At 44.0% G+C, this 6,676-nt stretch overlaps 1 pseudogene; it reads right to left on the bottom strand.

Annotated features, from left to right (window-relative positions):
- Window positions 1-5,345: 5,345 nt before the first annotated feature.
- Window positions 5,346-6,353, bottom strand: LOC133914869 (vacuolar-sorting receptor 3-like; annotated as a pseudogene).
- Between the last annotated feature and the right edge of the window lie 323 nt (window positions 6,354-6,676).

Here is a 6,676-nt window from a genome sequence, read left to right as displayed (position 1 = left end):
AAGACTTTCATTGGCCACGTAGAAAGGATGGACATTATAGATAAAATCTTATTAGTATGATGTGTACACATGAATATTGTTGCTTGTACTATTACACGAATTCAATAAAAGTTTATTTTGCATGTTATCCACATGAATATGTATACAATTATGGTTGAGGTGTGATAACAATATTTGTTTCCCTAAGTTGGTTTGAATTGGGTCGCTTTATAATACATGGAAGGAATCTTATCGATGACTTGTGACTGCCATGATTCAATCGCCCATTTTCAACTTAATGCCGACTTGATAAATTTGATGAAAAATGTGCACTTATGGTTTATCTAATTACTCAAGTCATCACATGGGCCAAGTGGGAGAATGTTAGAAAATGTCTCATGTAATTACTGAAGAAAAAATGGTTTTTATATGAAAAAGGTCTTAGTGTGATGATTACTAGACTTAAAGAATGAGAATCATGAGGTTAAAAATACTCTCTCCTCTCCCTTCAAAAGAACTAACAGTATGTTGTGCATGTTTCTCGAAGAAAAACATAATGCATTAAGCATTTGTAATGGAATTGGTTGCATGCATGCACTAAATGCTAATGGTTGTTTTACTAGATTGTTTAAAAGAGGTCTTAATGCTGGCCGTGGATATTAACCCTTCAATTTCACATAATAACAATTGAACAATTAATGTTCGCTTTCATGCAAGATGAAACGTAAAGGGCTTTGAAGCTTATGCACATCAAGTATATATATGTGTGCTGCAGCATAGAAAAATACATAGTTAGCACATAAGCAATAGAATAAAGGCAAATGCTCATAGCACATAAAAGAGTAATTGTTCTCTGATCATCGAGAGAATACAAAAGAAAGAAGGAAGGGAGGAGAGAAATACCTCCAAGATGCAAGACGCTAATTTGCAAGCTAGTAAGTTTGTGCGGTATAGCACATGAATGGTTGAGTTGTGCAATGCACACATAAAGGCTATTTTATTTTATTTGGTTAAATCAATTTGTGCTAATACGATCTTGTATAGCTTTCGTGATTTTTCTTACAAAAGATTCTATTCCAACATGGCCATATATACAAGAGGAGATGAGAGAGAGATTGTACCAATCATTACGTTGCATCTACTATTTACTATGTTGATAACGAGAGATAGAGAGTAAGATTCTAAACACGGGCAACATGATTTCACAACAGAGATATCCAGATTCCATAAGGTCTCTAGATGTGTTTCTTTTCTCAACAAACCTACAAACTGCCAGCACCAAAGAACACAGTATACGGAATGTGCAACCATGCATGGCTTTGAGATGGCTTTACCACTTGAACCATCTTTACCGTCGTCGAAATGTCTTTGAGATTCTCGCCGAGTGGCAAAACCATGTTGATGAATGTAATTCGTTCGTGGCATGCATTTCAGCTCGTGAAAGTAGCTCGAGGGCCACAGTTAGGCCAACATTTCGTTTAAAAAAAATTAGGTCGACATCACCCTTATCTATCTGAGAAATGAATCAAATGAAGATTCCATCAACCTTGTCTTCATCCTCTGCATCATCTACTTCTCATACAATACATTATCTACATCGGTCATAACTTGAATGTTCAACAACCACCCGAGTACACTGATACTAATGAAAAAATAAAACTGTAGTCATTGGTAATTTAATTATAATTCTTATGCACCATTTAATCTTAAATATATGTACCATCTAATCATAAATATGTTGAAATATGTACTTGGATGTCTAGCTTTTAGCTGATGTGCCAAGACAATTGGCCCTGGTCCAAAATTGAGAGAACTGGCTGGCTAGTGGCTATTGTCTGTTGCCGAATTCACTCCACTGTACTCTCCCTTTACAATAGCCAGCAGCACTGGTCCTGCTTGTGTGTACCAGTGTACTCATATGCACATTTTTCACCGAGGCTGTACACATGCATCGATGCATGCATGCATGGTGTGGCCAAGGCCGCCATGTGCCCTTGTACTGCATCCCTGCATGGTAATGTGTTGCTGCGTACACTGCTGCTGGACGCTATCACGTCATGTGTTCTAGCAAGCAAAGCTGCACAAGGGCGAGGGAGAAAAGGGAGAGGGGCCATATGCATGCATGCAAAACCGCATGAAGTCGTGCACACACGGCTTATCCCAGGGCACGCATGGCGTTGTAAGCTACCTGCTGGTTGGTACATGGAGTCATGGACACATTACACGTAGCCACGTAGGTGTGGACGTGTGGTTGGGTGCATTAGGGATCACACGATCTTGCTACCCGGACTCCCGGAGGCAACATATTAAAGGTTTAAAGTATATATTGGCGTATGCAGCATGAATAGAGCCCATAATTATATCTCAACCACAGCGCATCTCATGCAACTCGATTATTTGCTTGTGTTCAGAAGAAAACAAGCACAGAGAAAAAATGCAATATCCTACATATATATAGCTAACGTACGTGTTTCATATAGTGACTGAAAAATAATTAAACAGATCTACACTAGCTACTACATTGTGGCAGCATTTCATTTATCTCTACATTATCCTAAGAAAAAAATCAAACTAAATATTGTTGAAAGAAGTTTGTAACTGATTAATTTTGCAGGAAATGTTCGTGGTCAGGGCTGCAGGTTTCTTGTGCCTGCGCACCAGCGAGAGCAACAAGCCAACAACCGATTGAGCGAAAGCAACACGTAACAATACTTGCTCAAAACTGGCTGGAGTCACTCTCCCAGAGTCGGGAGTCGTTTAACGGGACCATCAAAATCAACGGCCGAAACGTACGTGTATAGTATGTCGATCAGTCTGTGTGCAGTCCTGTCAGATACACGTGATCGTCGTCTACCTTCCGCTGGCCCATCTCCATCATCTCAGACTACAAGGATCTTCCACGATGCAATGACCTGCAGGAACATATGGGAAGCTGGTTTATCAAACCAATTTGTCGAGGCGTACGTAGATCTGCATACGAATGCTGCATATATATAGGCAGGCAGTTGGGGATATATATCTTGGTTGCTCATATGGCTCAGCGTGGCTCGTCTAGTGAGTCAGGTTGAGTTTAGCTAGACTTTGAAAGATATAATAGAGTCTGTTTAGTTAGTTGTGTGTACTCAATATAGTTAAGAAGAGATTGTGTTTGGTTTATCGTATAAGAATATTACATGAAATGGTAAAAATGCATATAAATAGAGTATTACAAAGTAATTTATTTTTCACCAAATAACCTAGGGTTAAAAATATTTTTATAAATCAGTACATCACATGATAAAAATATTAGTGTTTTTTTTCTGATTTTTGAGAATTTATTTGAGGCATAAAAATTGATAGAAGTTATAAACATAGGCTTCTTTGGAAAATTTTAATTAAATATTGTCAAAGGCTTTTTATATCAAACCAATTTTAAGAAGCTCTAGTTTACTCATAAAAATATTTATAAATTTTTAAACCACTTTTATACTCAAATAAAATCGAGAATTAAATAAAAAATATGAACGTTTGAAAGAAACTAGCTAACTGAGTAACAGGCGTGAGCACGAGTGAACGTACGCACCCAGCGAGTCTGGCTTGGCTCGCACAATGAATTTGCGTGGCTCGGAACAGGCGCGCGAGCAGGCCAGCTCCATGCAGCTACCAAACAGGCCAATAATAATTCAATCAACCGAAGCATTCAGCAGGCCAACAACTACAAGCATCGGTCGATCAGGGGGGCCACGGCATGTGATCGATCGATTCCGCACGAGCAATAAGTTGCAGACTGATTTGAGGGACCGCGCAACAAGATCCTGCTGCCCTCGCCATGCCGTGCCCGTACCATCTAGTTCCTATTAATTTCCTGCCCATTCCATCGGCGCAGCAGCTGACCTGACCTGAGCTGACACCCTGATGTGCAATGCTAACTGACTGGCTAGCCGAGTGAGTGCCAGTTCACGAGTTACCCGAAGCGATCGCCGACCGAACCGAGTGGAGCGCAGCAACCGGCAGGAGCCGGCGAGCCGCGCGCGAGGGTACGTAACAGACAGGATCCGTGTTCCGTGCTTGTCTCTAGAGCGCGCTGCCGTAAATTCCTCGGCGTTTGCCCGGTGGGCGGGGCGGGGAAGGGTAGCTGGGTAGGCAGCGAGATGCGATCCCCCGTCGGCGTGGCGCATGCGCGCGAGAGCGGACGGAGACGGGCGGGAGTTGGGAGCGTTTTGCGTCCACCTCACGCCCCGCGACCGCGACCCCACCGCATGCGCTCCCGGAGGGGTCAGGTCATCCCACCGGCTTGTGCGCGCTAATAAAAGCACCGCTTCGGCTGCTTTGTTCCGCGGCCCGCTGCCCTGTTTGGAGCCGTCCGCCCGAACGCGGCAGGCACCCGGCGCTCGCGCGCTGGCTCGTCCGTGGCGTCCATGATCCGGCTAGTTAGCAGGCCTCACTTGCGCGTCGATTTGTCTTGGACCGCCTACTTTGTTAGCAAGAACACTAAGCAGTGAAACGATAAGAAGCACACTAAGCAACCCGATCTCAGTATCATCATTAACAAGCATACTAAGCAGTGAAACGATAAGAACTGATAAAAATTGATATAAGCATAATTCGAGAAGGCAGCAAAGTAAAGGGATTGACGAGGATTAAAGGTACATCAGATGATAACCAGAGGATAATCTAAAGGAGGAACAGGAGCAAGAACTACAAAGAGGTTGTGTTTAGTGTTTCGTTGTTCGATGCTTTCTCCTGTGCTGCTGCTCCCTTTGTACTCTACGATAGGCAAGCCCAAATTCATCATGGCCCATGGCCCTTGGAACATGCCCACCTTCAATGTATACCAAGTCGTCTTCCCTCCTCGCTATTGTTCTTCCTCACGTGTTCAACCTCGCTCCGCCCATCTTCGATGGTGAGGATGCCGCTGGATCTGCTCCCGCAACCCTGAAGTGCTAACATGACGTGTCGTGACACCCCTGACCCACCCTAGCCCAACGGCGGTCTTTTGCCTCCCACGGCCGACGTCGTGCCCGCCACCCCGTCCACAACCCACCTCCCCCAAAGTTTCTTCTAAGCCTCGAATCTATGGAATCCTCTCAAACCTGAACCCCGAAAGCCCCTCTTCCCTAACTCCAGTCGGAGGTGAACATTGCATGAAATCGTGCTTGATTTCAAGCATCTAAAGAATAGTAAGCGTGAATAAAATAACATAGAGAAGGTGGAGAGTCGAAGATCACCCAAGCCTTACAGTACATGGCGGCAACTGAACATTGTTAGCAGCCCTGTACCTTGAAGTCCCACGGCTCATCTCCAGTACCATCTGAAGCATAAGCAGCGCACTGCTGCGCATCATTCGGGAAAAGGTCACCTTTAGACCAGCTGCATCCGCTAGAGCTCTAATCTTTGTTTGCTGCCTGTTTTTCCATGTGCCTGAAGACTTTCTTCTTCTCCTTCCTTGGGCACCTAACTGCAAAGTCCTGCACATAATCCCACCACAACCACGGCTTTTGACTTTCATTGGCAACTTTGAACACACAAATATGAATCAGGTTCTGAACCGCAACGTCTTTGAAATCATATCCAGTGCTGAAATCCTGCTCCGGATCTAGTACGCAATATCTTCCATGATTGATACATTGTGATTTGCATTGTTTGCTTAGGACAAAACCTTATGGACAATGCCACGTCATATAATGAGTGAACTGGGTGTAAACCCTTTTCTCAAGCACGTGAGCTAATCCTCTAAAGCTCCTCACAAAATTCATTTGCATGTCGCATTTAGCACCGCACTCATCATTGTTATTTGTCCAGAATTCATACTCCACACGCTCATTATGACGGGGTAGAGATTCCCTCCACTCCATAAGGACATTTACCATATCTCCATTTTTCAGTGCTTTCATAAGGTTATCCCCAAATCTCTTTGTTACAAGTGCTGAAGGAATAGCGATGTCTTCTATGTGCTCTTTGCCACTTGATTATGGAGTATCCATTGTGATCAAAGGCTCCACTTTGTCGTCGGCAACGAGAATTGTTGCAGCTCTAGCACTTTGTGCATTCCATTCCTTTGTTGTGAAGTAGCAGTCTCTGCAATCGACGGGGAGGAGCGATAGGTCGGCGCGGTAGAGCAGGGCGAGGAGGCGATTGTAGTTGGGCAGCAAAGTGACAAGTGCGATGGGCAAGGCGGCCTGGAGGAGGCCGAGCTTGAGAAAGGGCGTGGTGGGCGTCTGCTCAAGGAGGTTTATGGCCACGACGTGGGTGGCAGGGTCAGCATACAAGGCAAGAAAGGAGGCCGAGGTAGCCGTGGATGACGCCGAGGGAGAGGTCGCATACTTGGTGGGGTTGGAGTTGTTACCGAAGTTGTCGCCAATGGAGACCTTGTTGTCCTCGGTGGCTACGGGCATGGTGATGAGGGCATCGCTGTGGGATAGTATAGGAATGAGATTGGCGACTAGATGAGATGAATAACCAACTCAATAAATTTCTTACAAAATTGATGACCTTCTTCTATTTGGATCACCTAACACAGCTCAAAACTCAAGCGGAACCAAAAATAAAGAAAAATTTTAATAAGAGAAAATTGAGGCAACACGACTCTACGGATTGTATATGAACCATAGGTTCTATTTAAGATCAATCCATATGTCTTAGCACTCGAAAGATCATAACTTGCAAAGAAACAAGAAAAAATGAACACCAAGCAACAAAACTCTCCAAGTTGATTGTC

The sequence above is a fragment of the Phragmites australis genome, chromosome 4 (assembly GCF_958298935.1).
Source record: "Phragmites australis chromosome 4, lpPhrAust1.1, whole genome shotgun sequence".
NCBI classification, from domain to species: Eukaryota; Viridiplantae; Streptophyta; class Magnoliopsida; order Poales; family Poaceae; genus Phragmites; species Phragmites australis.
The sequence above is the reverse complement of the archived record's forward strand: the minus strand, read 5'-3'. Positions and strand labels throughout refer to the sequence as shown.